Here is a 14,965-nt window from a genome sequence, read left to right on the forward strand (position 1 = left end):
CTGCGAGTGTTCCCACCGACATAAGAGTAAACTGGATGTGGGTGGACGATTCCGGTTGGGCCTTACTTTGCATCCCATTAACGGGATGCAAATTGGTTTCACGCCTGCCTCCAGCGGGATTTGCGATCCGCCAGGGCAGAAACCATCAGATGATCCCACTGTGATTTCACACCGGCGTGAAACTAATTTCTGTCCCTCCCACTGAATTTTCCCCAGTCCTGCCTGCCATGACGCCAGCTGCAAATGGGAGCAGAATATCCTAGCCTATGAGATAACTCCATGCTTACTTCTACACAGGTCTCTGCATACTCTTAGACTGACCCAGCTCCCTTGTCATGTAGCTCTTTACATCACACTGTGGATGGTACTGTTCTCCAGTCCCACATTAACCATTGCTATGCCAAACAACCTTATACTATACCTACACCACTCGGACTGCAACAGTTCAAGAAGGCGGCTCACCACCACCTTCTTAAGGGCAATTAGGGATGGGAAATACATGCTGGCCTAGCCAGCGACACCCGTGAAAGAATTTTTTAAAATGTGGAAAATTTGTACTTCTAGGTTTCCCGACCCCACACCAGCCCAGAGCTCATCTCCTGGTGATGCTCTCAGTATAATTTGAAGAGAAAGGGGCCAAGCATGGAACCCTGTGTTATGTGAGGGGTGGTCAAGCTGGCAAAGGAGGAAGTGATGTAATGTCTACGATGCAGCAGGTAACAGAAGACAGGTTGTACAAAATAACCAATTACAACATAATTCCTGCTAAAATATTCAAAAATAATCTGTGGCTGACTATTAGAAGATTATAAATGTGATAGGTAAGGCAAATATAATTAATTAATCGTTAGGCAAAGATTTCCCCTTCCATCATGCAGAAACTGGGTGGTAGTACCACAAAAATCACAGGGAAAAGCTTTTAACAATGTTCCCATCATTTCTGTGGCCATCATCATTTTCCTGGTGTCCTTGGAATAGGCAACCCAGAATTAAGTGCCTGAATTAAGTGCAAAGCTAACTCGGATATTTAAATCAGGCTATATGACGTCGGTAGGATCCCAGCATCGTTGTAGGACTCAGCTGGGCAGAACGCAATCATCCAGATTTCATCCAGTAGACGTGTACCTAATTAGTTTTGTGAGGCTTTTCAAAAATAGCCTCAGCTACCCCTGCAGCAGGTTCCACTACACTGAGAACAGGCCCCTCCCCCTCCGCCCTCGTTTGACCTACCTTTCTTCTGGCCCAGAGGCCAGCTGGGCTACTCGATATTGTGGCAGCCTGGAGCTGGCCGACTGCCCTGGGGCACTTGTTTTCCGCTCATAGTCTGCCGGTTCTCAAAATGGACCACCTAACTAGGCCGCCTAGAAATGGCATGAAGGGAAAATGGCTCTTACTGCTTTAGACATTGCAGGGGTTATTTTTGGCCAGTAATCTGGTGGAGAAGATAGCCAACCTGTTGAATTAATCCATTCAGCAAGGCTATTCCTTGACAGTAAAGCTGAAAATTACCCCCTGCATTTGTCTAACTGTTGCTAAGGATATTGGATACCTGCTTATTCAGCAATAAATAAAGAACACAGCCACCTTTTTTTCTGAAGAATCCCTTTAAGTATTAATTTTCTTCAGTTGTGTAAATTCATCAAACCAGGAACCATATTTACATACTTCTAAATAATGGAAAACAAAGTTTGAAAAAATGAATGTAACCAATCCTCATAAGGTTAAATTGACAGGAATGATTTACCGTACCTACAGAAAAGAACTTCAAATTAACTCTTACATAATCTTTGCCATTCCACTTTGAGCCCGTTGAACCCCATATAGTGCAATTGTGCTTGTTATCCACATTATACTCTGAGAGGTATAGAGAAGATGAGTTTACCTTTATTACCATAAAGCCTCAGGCAAGTCCCTAGGCAGAATTGAGAATTAGATATCATGAAACTAATGGTGCCATCCAATACAGTGAGAGGTGGAGTGAGGCAGCAGCTGAAATATTACCCAGGTTGAAGATGTTCTCTCAGGTTGTTCTGCCAGTTTATAGTTATTTCCAGTCTTACAGAAAGGCAAGAACCACAGGCACTGCTGGCCAAAGAACTCTAAAAGAATACTGAGATTTAGATTTATTAGATTTTAGGTAGCTTGCCCAAATAATTGATGAAATCTATTTCCAATCTTAACAGATTGCTTGGCCTCAGGGAGATTTGTTGATGAAAGAACTAAATATAGTCCTACAGCCAGCAATTAATGTGACAGCTTGGCTCAGTTCATAGCGCTCTTTCCAACAGACTTGATTACATTATTTAGGAGCAGTCCTGGCCAGTGGTGGAGGCGGGAGGGTAGGGGTGGGGTGGGGGGCAGGGGTAGAGGTTTGCCAAACGGTTAAAGACGCAGGCCCTGAAATTCTTGTCTGTTCAAGCCTGAATATGCAGGCTCTCGAATCATAGAATCTTACAGCACAGAAAGAAGCCATTCAGCCCATTGTGCCTATGTCAGCTCTTTAGAAAGAGCTATTCAATTAGTTTCTTTCTCCACAGCCTTGCAATTTTCATCCTTTTCACATTGATAGCCAATTTACTTTTGAAAGTTATTATTGCGTCTGTTTCCACCGCCCTTTCAGGCTCAGGCAGTGCATTCCAGACCATAACAACTCATGGGAGACAATTTCTCGCTCGGCGTGTGGGCACGTGCCCGACATGCTCGAGTGTAAAACAGCGCGCGATGGCGTCAGGTGAGTGTCCCGACATCATCGCGCACATGCGCGATATTTTGCTTGGCGGGCACGCTTGGGTGCCAGAGCTACACCCGCCATTAGTTAAAAGGCCAGTTAAGGCCATTAAAAAATCAATTGATCCCAATTTTTCATTGCCCGTGCGATTTCGCGCTCATCGCATGGGCAAAACGGGCAGGTGACCAGCCGACAATTTCAAAAACCTCCTCCACAGGCAGAATAAAAAGACTCGGCAGCATTGCCAATGTGAGTAGTGAGGAATTTGGCAGATAGTTTGCTGCTGGTGAGTTATTGGTATATGGTAGCTTCATCTCTGTTCAGGACTTCATTGTTAGCATTCCCAGGCTTCATTTCAGGACTCCTTGGTTTCTCCAAGGACCCCAGAGAATTCAGACCATGTGGACCCCTCCAGGTATCAGATAGCCTTCAGTTACCCTGGTAATGGGGATTATGGTCTCCATTGGTGGTACCTCTTCTGAGGAGGAAGAGAGGGGCAGAAGGGAGGAGAGGCCACGTGTCCCTGTGCAGCCTCCAGGGGAGTGACCTGGGGAGGAGAGGCGCAGGTGCAGCGGGGGCAGGGCCAGCTGGCAGTCCAAGGTGAAAGGGGCCGCAGAAGATGCCACTATTCCGCTGCCAGGGTTTACAGGCAGTGATGCAGCTACGTCAATATGCCTGAGGTGCAATGCCGAAGGAGGCTGCGCTCTCAAGGGAGATAGCAACCTCCATTTGTCAGATGATTTGGCCTGAGATCAGCTGCAACTGTATAGGTGGACACCCCATGCCAGTGGCTCTGAAGGTCACAGTGGCCCTCAACTTCTATGCCTCCGGCTCTTTCCAGGGCTCAGTGGGGGATCTGTGTGGAGTCTCCCAAACAGCTGTCCACAGTTGTGTCAAGCTGGTGACAGAATTTCTGTTCAGGTGGGTATTGACTCTCATTCATTTCTGTACGGACAAGGTCAGCCAGGCTGAGCGAGCCAGAGGCTTTGCGGCCATTGCTGGCTTCCCCCGCGTCCAGGGTGCAAGCGACGGCACACATGTGGCCATCAAGATGGCAGCAGGCCAGCCGGATGCCTTCGTCAACAGGAATAGATTCCACTCCATGAACGTGCAGATAGTGTGTGACCACAGGATGCAGATCCTGCAAGTCTGTGCAAGGTACCCTGGCAGCTGCCATGACATTTACATCCTGAGACACTCCCAGGTACCGAGACTCTTCAGTGCTCCAGCCCAAGTGAATCAAGAATTGGCTGAAGACTGGCATCTGTGATGCTGGGGACCTCCAGAAAAGGTCGAGATGGATCATCCACATTGCCAAAAGATTGTAGCAAATGCTTCAGCCTTATCTTTTGCACTGATGTGCTAGGCTGCCCCATCATTGAGGATGGGGATATTTGTGGAGCCTCCTCCTCCAGTGAGTTGTTTAATTGTCCACCACCATTCACGACTGAATGCGGACTGCAGAGCTTAGATCCGGGAAGAGGACGTTGATGTAGCTGCGCAGGCCACAGGTGATGAATCCAGTAGTGAGTCAGAAGAGACAGCACTTGTCCAAAATGGTGTCATTTCCACCCTATAACACTTAGGTTTGCAGCTGAGGAAGGCCAATGCTGGATTCCTATGAATTTCAGTGTTTCACTGTGTAATATATAGAGAGCCATTATATACTTTAGATATTTTGGAAATTTTAATCTTGCAATTTTTTTGAGGCCCCTCACTTCATTTGATTCAAGACTAACTTTAACTTCAGAGACATCCCTCAAATATATCCTAAAGCTACAAGATGGGATAACCAAAGAGGACTTTCTTTTTGATGACATAAATGGAGGAGAAAGAAAAGTGAAAGAAACAGCAGAGAAACCAGGAGGCCAGGCTTCAGCCCCTCTTGTAGATTGCCAGCTGTTCAGCTGGATAGACCAGACCATAAGACATAAGACACAGGAGCAGAAGTAGGCCATTCGGCCCATTGAATCTTCTCCGCCATTCAATGAGATCATGGTTGACCTGATAATCCTTAACTACGCTTTCCCCATAACCCTTGATTCCCTCACTGATTAAAAATCTATCTCAGCCTTGAATATACTTAACGACCCAGCCTCTACTTTCCTCTGCGGTAAAGAATTCCACAGATTCACTATCCTCTGAGAGAAGAAATTCCTCCTCATCTCTGTCTTAAATGGGCGACCCCTTAATCTGAGAGTATGCCCTCTGGTCCTAGACTTTCCCACAAAGGGAAACAACCTCTCAGCATCTACCCTGTCAAGCCCCCTAAGAAGTTTCAGATTTCCAGCATCCACAGTATTTTGCTTTTATCCCCTAAGAATCTTATTTGTTTCAATAAGGTTGCCTCTCATTCTTCTAAACTCCAATGAATACTGGCCCAACCTACTCAACCTCTTCTCATAAGAAAATCCCTCCATACCTGGTATCAACCTAATGAACCTTCTCTGGACTGCCTCCAATGCCAATATATCTTTCCTTAGGTAAGGAGACCAAAACTGTTCACAGTATTCTAGGTGTGGTCTAACTAGTGCCTTTTATAGTTTTAGCAAGACATCACTATTATTATACTCCATTCCCTTTGAAATAAAGGCCAACATCCTGTTTGACCTCCCTATTACCTGCTGAGCTTGTATGCTAGCTTTTTGTGATTCATGCACGAGGACCCGTCGGGCGGAATTTTCAGGTCGGCGGGGGCGCAGCCGAATCAGCTGTCAACGGCCACTTGAGGCCATTTAAAAAGTAATTGTACTGGTTAAGGGACCTGCCCATCCAACCCTAAGGTTGGCGGGCAGGCCAGGAGCCCTGGCGGGCTGCAGAAAAATGAAACCTCATCCACGGGCAGGATGAAGTTTCATGTAGGTTTTTAAAAATTTAATAAAAATTTAATTAAAAGTGATGGATATGTCCCAACTTGAGGGGACATGTCAGGGAAATTTTATTTTTCTATTTTTAACATCTTTGAATTTGGCACCGATCTCCCTGAGGCAGCACTTAGCCTCAGGGAGATGAGTGCGCTCTTTCACGCGCATGCACGAAAGAGCGCACTCTTGGCTTAGGGAATCTCCGCCCCCCCCACTGCCCGCACAGGGAGCGCATAGCGCTTCCTGGCAGACGTCACGCTGGGTGGGCCTTAATTGGCCCGCCCATGTAAAATGGTGGTGCGCCCCCAATTGGGGGCGCCAATCGGAGGTGCGCCTACATGCGCCCACTCCTGAACTTCCCCTCCAACGGGTGGAAAATTCTGCCCTAAGGATTCTTGGAAGATTAATACCAGTGCCTCCACTATCTCTGTAGCTACTGCCTTTAATATCCTAGGATGCAGCCCATCAGGTCCAAGGGTCTTATTGGCCTTTAGTCCCATTAGTTTCCCTAGTACTGTTTCTCTAGTGATAGTTATTGTATTTATTTCCTCCCCCGCTTTTGCCCCTTGATTATTTAGTATTTTTGGAATGCTGTTGGTGTCTCCAAACAATTATTTGAATGTATCAAATTATCCATAATTCATTCATAACGGGGTGGTAGTTCAGCACAGAAGGCCTGGGAGAACTTGGCTCTATCCTAATGGGAGATCTGCAAACTTCATCAAGAAGCAAGACAGCAATTACTGTGATTCAGAAAGTCACTGTTTTGCTTAATTTCCTAACAACTGGATCATTGCAAGGGACAACTGACTGCTTCTGCCAGGTTAGATAAATTGTGTCTGTTTAGAGTTTAAGTTGAAACCCTTAAGCTTGTGAATCTATTTTTAAGATAAATATCAATTTCCAGTCTGAAATGTCTCAAATGCACAGTAATGCAAAATTGCACAAAAACAGAAAATGCTGGATAAACTCAGCAGGTCGGACAGCATCTGTGGAGAAAGAAACAGAGTTGACGTTTCAAGTCTGTATGACTCTTCTTCAGAGCTACAGAGAAGTAGAAATATGATGAAATTTATACTGTTTAAGCGGGATGGAGCAGGTGAAGCTGGATAGAAGGCCAATGATAGGTGGGGGTAAAGGAGAGATTGACAAAGATGTCATGAACAAAAGGGCAAAGGGGAGTGTTAATGATAGTGGTAAGAGCTAAAAAAAGAAAGTGCTGATAGTGGCATTAAGGTGACAAAGCAGAATGTGATAATAGCAGGACAAGGGTAAGCACTCTGAAAAGAACAACACGAATAAGTAACAGATAGCCCTTGTGAAGGTGGGGTGGGGGGAGGGGGAGGTGGTGGGGGAAAATAAAGGGATTAAAAATGGGATAAAAAGCGGGGGATAAAACAATGAATAAATGAATGAAAATAAAAATAAGTGGATAAATAATAAAAATGAATATTGAAAAAAAGATTAAAAAAGAGGTGTAGATAGAGGAGAGAGCTCATGGTCTGAAGTTGTTGTACCCGCTTGGGCCCCAGTTATGCCTGTCTCTTTAAGGGGTTATGTGGAACATTCTTTGTTCCAGTCCTACTGAGGCCCCCTCCCCCAACCCTTTTCTCAGTACAACGATGACTGTTTTGGTGCCGCTTCATGCTCGCGTCTAGACCTGGAAAAATTTATCAATTTTGCTTCCCATTTCCACCCCTCCATCACCTCCACATGGTCCATCTCCAACATTTCTTTTCCTTACCTTCTCCTCTCTGTCTCAATTTCTGGTGATAAGATGTCCACCAATATTCATTACAAGCCTACCGACTCCCACGACTACCTCGACTACAGCTCCTCACACCTTGCTTCCTGTAAGGACTCCATCCCATTCTCTCAGTTCCTTCACCTCCGTCGCATCTGTTCCAATGATGCCACTTTTAAAACGGTGCTTCTGACTTGTCTTCCTTCTTCCTTAACCGAGGTTTCCCACCCACAGTGGTTGATAGGGCCCTCAACTGTGTCCGAACCATCTCCCGTGTCTCTGCCTTCACACCTTCCTCTCTCTCCCAGAACCTGATAGGGTCCCCCTTGTCCTCATTTTTCACCCCACCAGCCTCCGCATTCAAAGGATCATCCCCCACCATTTCCGCCATCTCCAGCATGATGCCAACACCAAACACATCTTCCCCTCACCCCCTTGTCAGAATTCTGGAGGGACCATTCCCTCTAGGACACCCTGGTGCACTCCTCCATCACCTCCAATGCCTCATTCCCTTCTCATGGTACCTTCCCATGCAATCGCAGAAGGTGCAACACCTGCCCTTTTACTTCCTCCCTCCTCACCGTCCAAGGCACTCCTTTCAGGTGAAGCGGTGCTTCACTTGCACCTCCTTCAATTTGGTCTACTGCATTCGCTGCTCCCAATGTGATCTCCTCTTCATTGGGAAGACCAAACGCAGACTGGGTGACCGCTTTGCAGAATACCTTCGGTTTGTCCGCAAGCATGACCCAGACCTCCCTGTTGCTTGCCTTTCAACACTCCACCCTGCTCTCATGCCCACATGTCCGTTCTTGGCCTGCTGCAATGTTCCAGTGAAGCCCAATGCAAACTGGAGGAATAGCACCTCATCTTCCGATTAGGCATTTTACAGCCTTCTGGACTTAATATTGAGTTCAACAACTTCAGACCATGAACTCTCTCTACTTTCTACACCCCCTTTTTATCCTTTTTTTCAATATTCATTTTTATTTTTTATCCACTTATTTTTATTTTCATTCATTTATTCATTGTTTTATTCCCCCTCTTTTTATCCCCCCACTTTTTATCCCATTTTTAATCCCTTTATTTTCCCCCACCACTGCCCCCCTCCACCCCACCTTCACAAGGGCTATCTGTCACTTGTTCATGTTGTTCTTTTCAAAGTGCTTACCCTTGTCCTGCTATTATCACATTCTGTTTTCTCACCTTAATGCCACTATTAGCACCTTTCTTTAGCTCTTACCACTATCATTAACACTCCCTTTGTCCTTTAGTTCATGACATCTTTGTCAATCTCTCCTTTATCCCCACCTATCATTGGCCTTCTATCCAGCTTCACCTGCTCCATCCCGCTTAAACAGTATAAATTTCATCACATTTCTATTTCTCTGTAGCTCTGAAGAAAAGTCATAGGTACTTGAAATGTCAACTCTGTTTCTTTCTCCACAGATGCTGTCAGACCTGCTGAGTTTTTCCAGCATTTTCTGCTTTTGTTTCAGATTTACAGCATCCACACTATTTTGCTTTTATCTTAATGGAAAATCGCAGCCTTGGAACTTATCTTGAAGGTATTTGCCCTGGTGAACAGCACATCAGTGGACTAGTAATTCAGAGGCTTAGACTAATAGTCCAAAGAATTCAAATCCCACATAGCCAAATTTGAATTTACTTAAAAAAAACTGAAAATAAAAAGCTGTCGTCAGTCCAACTGACCACAAAGCTGTAAAAATTCCTCACTAAGAGATAAAATGTTGAAATTTCAAGCTTTGTCAACTCTTATTTTGATAAATGGAGATTTACAAAAAAAGCCCATTAGTTTTGAAACTCAAGAACTGTGCACTGCATATTGACTGATATATTGATATACCCTGAGGCAGCTTAGATGAGGTCAACTTCACAGCCACTGGCAAAGCCAAATCTGATGTTTGCATCGACTGCAGGTCATATTTCAGCAGATGTACAACTCCGTTACTATTCCCCCAAAGACACAGAGCCTGAAAAGACATTTAACTTTGAATATTTCCAGGTAGTTGTGCCTGGGGCAATTCACAAAACGGTTGTGGCATGGGGTGGATCTGGGCAGTCTGCCACCAGTGCAAGCAAAGCTGCCTTGCATTAGTCTTTTCATCCTCTTCTACTGCCTGCACAAATCCCATCTAGAAAGCAACACTCAATCTGATACTCATTTTAAGAATTGCAGCAGTTAAAATGACAGCTATATGTACTGGCCTCTATAAAGACCAGGAAAGTGCCTTCCATTTATCAGCCATTTTACAAGGGCAAACTGAGATTACTACATTCCCCTTCAAAAAAAAGTGAATGTCACCACAGGGCATTGGATTTGCACCTTTAATGCAGCTCTCAGACTGTATTAATTATATGATGGTGCAGCAAAAGAGGTACCTTGCCCGATTTCCTGTACCTTGGATGGCCACTCCACACTGGCAAGAACTATCAGAGCAGCTAGAAAATTTAGTGCTGCATGTTTTTGGCCATCCCTCATTTAATTCAACAAAACACCAGGGAGTCCTTTCTCATTTAAAAAGCAGATGAACTGGTAATGAATATAATAAACCTAGCTACTAGAAAGGAGGTGGTTAGTCACCATCTATTAAGTTGAAATGGAGATTCACAAATCTTGAGTTCCAAAACTAATGGGCTTTTTTGTAAATCTCCCATTTATCAAAATAAGAGTTGACAAGGCTTGAAATTTCAACATTTTAACTCTTAGTGAAGAATTTTTATAACAATCCAACAGTTTTGTGGTCACTTTGATTGAAGACAGGTTTTTATTTCCAGATTTTTTTAACTGAATTTAAATTTGGCCTTGGTGTGATTTGAATTTACATTCTTTGGATTATTAGTCCAGGCCTCTGAATTGGTAGTCCAGTAATATAACCACAAAACCTAAAACAAAAACAAAATTACCTGGAAAAACTCAGCAGGTCATGAAGGGTCTGCTGAAGGGTCATGAGGACTCGAAACGTCAACTCTTTTCTTCTCCGCCGATGCTGCCAGACCTGCTGAGTTTTTCCAGGTAATTTTGTTTTTGTTTTGGATTTCCAGCATCCGCAGTAGTTTTTTGTTTTTAACCACAAAACCTGTTGTGTGCTAACCCACATTTAATGTTTTGGCAGACTTCCTACCCATCTGCCTATGGCAGAAGCATCATTATTTCCATACTTCAATCTAGTCTCTTCAACAAGAGCGGAAAAAAATCCGATGTCAAATGAATTTAGGGTCGTCAGCTACCAGCCATAAAAATGGGAAATCTAGAACTCTGCTCATGGGCAGGGGTTACAATACATTCTGTTACCCAACATTTTTCCAGGTTAGGATTACAGTATACAAAATTAGGAGCTGACCTTTCTAATGAAGCAGCTTTCTTTTCATATCTGTGAAATTATAGTAGACTCAGGTAATATTTCTGCTGAGAAAGAGAGCAAGCAACCAGAAGAGAAGTTTCTACTCACAGTTACGTTCGTAAACAAAGCACAGAATCGCATCATCCATTCAAATTCAAGACTTTTAAAAATGTTCTTAAAAAGTTTTAATAATAATAAAATCAGATTATAACAAGGTTTACAGCTTTGTATCCTCCCATTAAGAATTGATTTACTTTATTATTCTGATTCCATAACTATTGAATGAGAAGAATATTCTAGATGAATATTTATCTCTTTGATAGAGTTAATCTTGCTTCTTTAGAATCTTGCCTCCCCTGCTGTGCATCTGCCATCAGGAATAAGTTCCAGTCTGAAATGTGAAACATGTTTTGGGTCTTTTCTTGTGAGTTCATTAGGAAAGTAACGATCACTCCATCAGAGAGCCTAAATTGTCATCAATAAGTAACATAAAGAGCCAGATTTTAACTCTATGCAACTGGGTGGGTATTGAATGAGTTAAAATCTTGCCCAACATTTCTGAGCTATTTCCAGGAGAAATTTTGGTCAAGCAATACAATTATATCCAATTGATATGTGCAGCAAAAAAGAACAGAGCCAGGGATTGAGATGAGATGATCTTTGGGACGGGGCATTCTGTGAAATTGCCAATTAATCCAATCTAAACTAACTATTGTGTGGCCTTTGACCCAGAAGCAATAACAGTAAGCAAAGTTTGTAATTACTTTAAAATGCTTGGGGAATATGTTATTGTTTTTAAAATTATTTGAAAATGATTTTTAACTGTTTATATCACTTGTAAAGGGATCAATTATATTTTTTAGATAATAAGAAGTGCTAGTCCATGTGGCCTGGTGGCTCTTGATCCAAAAGCAGTATTAGCAGGAAGGAAGTTAAAATACTGAGGCCATGTGACAGACAGACAAGGAAGAAAGAGAAGACCTGGAGAGAGAAGGCGGCCAGCAAGCTGGGCAGATTCCTGAGCAGTTGGGAAGCACGTTAAGAGTTGCTGCTGCTGTTCCTTTCACTTCTGAGCGATTGAATGCCCAGAATCAGCCAGACCATGCGAAGGTAATCCAAAACAAAAACAGAATTACCTGGAAAAACTCAGCAGGTCCGGCAGCATCGGCGGAGAAGAAATCAGTCAACGTTTCGAGCCTTCATGGCCCTTCGGCAGAACTGAAGCATAGTTAGAGGAAGGGAGAAATATAAATTGGTTTAAGATGGGTGGGGGGGGGGGGGGGGGGAGAGAGAGAGAGAGACATCGAGGGTGTGGTGATTCTGGAGATGAGCAGATAATCAAAAGATGTCACAGACAAAAGGGTCAAAGAGGTGTTTTGTCTGAGAAAAGTGCTAATTAAGAATGGAAGACAGGATATTCAAAGTACAGCTATAGTGGGGGTGGGGTGGAAAGGCTAACAAGGTTTTAGTTTTAGATTTAAAAATAATGGAAATAGGTGGGGAAAGAAGAATCTATATAAATTATTGAAAAAAAAAGCGGGGGGGGGGGGAAGAAACGGGGTGGGGATGGGGGGAGGGGGAGTTTAAGATCTAAAGTTGTTGAATTCAATATTCAGCCCGGAAGGCTGTAAAGTGCCTAGTCGGAAGATGAGGTGCTGTTCCTCCAGTTTGCATTGGGCTTCACTGGAACAATGCAGCAAGCCAAGGACAGACATGTGGGGAAGAGAATAGGGTGGAGTGTTAAAATGGCAAGCGACAGGGAGGTTTGGGTCTTTCTTGCGGACAGACCGCAGGTGTTCCGCAAAACGGTCGCCCAGTTTGCGTTTGGTCTCTCCAATGTAGAGGAGACCGCATTGGGAGCAACGAATGCAGTAGACTAAGTTAGGGGAAATGCAAGTGAAATGCTGCTTCACTTGAAAGGAGTGTTTGGGCCCTTGGACGGTGAGGAGAGAGGAAGTGAAGGGGCAGGTATTGCATCTTCTGCGTGGGCATGGGGAGGTGCCATAAGTGGGGGTTGAGGAGTAGGGGGTGATGGAGGAGTGGACCAGGGTGTCCCGGAGGGAATGATCCCTACAGAATGCCGTCAGGGGGGGTGAAGGGAAGATGTGTTTGGTGGTGGCATCATGCTGGAGTTGGCGGAAATGGCGGAGGATGATCCTTTGAACGCGGAGGCTGGTGGGGTGATTCTTCGCCTCCGTCGCATCTGTTCTGATGACGCTACCTTCAAAAACAGCTCCTCTGACATGTCCTCCTTCTTCCTTAACCGAGGTTTTCCATCCACGGTCGTTGACAGGGCCCTCAACCGTGTCCGGCCCATATCCCGCGCATCCTCCCTCACGCCTTCTCCTCCTTCCCAGAAACATGATAGGGTCCCCCTTGTCCTCACTTATCACCCCACCAGCCTCCGCATTCAAAGGATCATCCTCCGCCATTTCCGCCAACTCCAGCATGATGCCACCACCAAACACATCTTCCCTTCACCCCCCCTGACGGCATTCCGTAGGGATTGTTCCCTCCAGGACACCCTGGTCCACTCCTCCATCACCCCCTACTCCTCAACCCCCACTTATGGCACCTCCCCATGCCCACGCAGAAGATGCAACACCTGCCCCTTCACTTCCTCTCTCCTCACCGTCCAAGGGCCCAAACACTCCTTTCAAGTGAAGCAGCATTTCACTTGCATTTCCCCTAACTTAGTCTACTGCATTCGTTGCTCCCAATGCGGTCTCCTCTACATTGGAGAGACCAAACGCAAACTGGGCGACCGTTTTGCAGAACACCTGCGGTCTGTCCGCAAGAAAGACCCAAACCTCCCTGTCGCTTGCCATTTTAACACTCCACCCTATTCTCTTCCCCACATGTCTGTCCTTGGCTTGCTGCATTGTTCCAGTGAAGCCCAACGCAAACTGGAGGAACAGCACCTCATCTTCCGACTAGGCACTTTACAGCCTTCCGGGCTGAATATTGAATTCAACAACTTTAGATCTTAAACTCCCCCTCCCCCCATCCCCACCCCGTTTCTTCTCCCCCCCCCCGCTTTTTTTTTTCAATAATTTATATAGATTCTTCTTTTCCCACCTATTTCCATTATTTTTAAATCTAAAACTAAAACCTTGTTAGCCTTTCCACCCCACCCCCACTATAGCTGTACTTTGAATATCCTGTCTTCCATTCTTAATTAGCACTTTTCTCAGACAAAACACCTCTTTGACCCTTTTGTCTGTGACATCTTTTGATTATCTGCTCATCTCCACAATCACCACACCCTCGATGTCTCTCTCTCCCCCCACCCACCTTAAACCAATTTATATTTCTCCCTTCTTCCAACTATGCTTCAGTTCTGCCGAAGGGCCATGAAGGCTCGAAACGTTGACTGATTTCTTCTCCGCCGATGCTGCCGGACCTGCTGAGTTTTTCCAGGTAATTCTGTTTTTGTTTTGGATTTCCAGCATCCGCAGTAGCTTTTAGCTTTTTGTTTTTATCTATGCGAAGGTAATGGTGGTTCTGATAGATCAATGTTACCACAATCGATAGTTGAAAAGGTTCCAGAAAGAAATGCACCATTGTGTAAAAGATTATACAAGCATCACTCTGTTTATATGGAAGTGGCTGCCTGAGGGATAATCAGCTAAATCCTTGAAGGAAAGGGACTTGAATTCTGACTGGAAAAGATCCAAGTTTAGAAGAACTGTGTAGCATAAATTGGTGCCATACAGGCAAAACTGAAGACAAATAAGATCCATAAGTTCTATCTTTGTTGCATTTGCTCTCCATGTGTAATTTATAGTTTGTACTGACTGTTGTTTGCCTGTTAATTTCTGTTTAATTTACGTTGACTTTTATCTGTGTTAAAGTATAAGTCACAAAAAGTGAAATCTTGTTCAATACTTGCTTCATTTGGATGTTCAGTAAATTTGGTTCGTTTAGTTTATGGATCCCCATGGGGATCATAACAAAATTAGGGGCACTTGTGGGATCAAACCCAAAGGCTGTAAAACGGTTCACTGGAACTTTCCAACGTTTAAACAAACAACATTTCACATTTTCTCTTGTTATTTTATTGGGAAATCAACACGAGTAACTTTGAAATTCAAGCCTTTGTTGAGAGAGAGATTCTTACTTGAAACAGTCGAGAGATAATTTACAGGTTGTAGCAGAGCACAACGGGATTAACATAAAATCAGGAGGAAAGAGAGACAGGATCATTGAAGAATTGGCTAGGCACTTGAGGCTCAAGGGAAAAAGGATCAGTTCTGTTAGTGATCAA

The sequence above is a fragment of the Cetorhinus maximus genome, chromosome 18 (genome assembly GCF_964194155.1).
Source record: "Cetorhinus maximus chromosome 18, sCetMax3.hap1.1, whole genome shotgun sequence".
Lineage (NCBI taxonomy): Eukaryota > Metazoa > Chordata > Chondrichthyes > Lamniformes > Cetorhinidae > Cetorhinus > Cetorhinus maximus.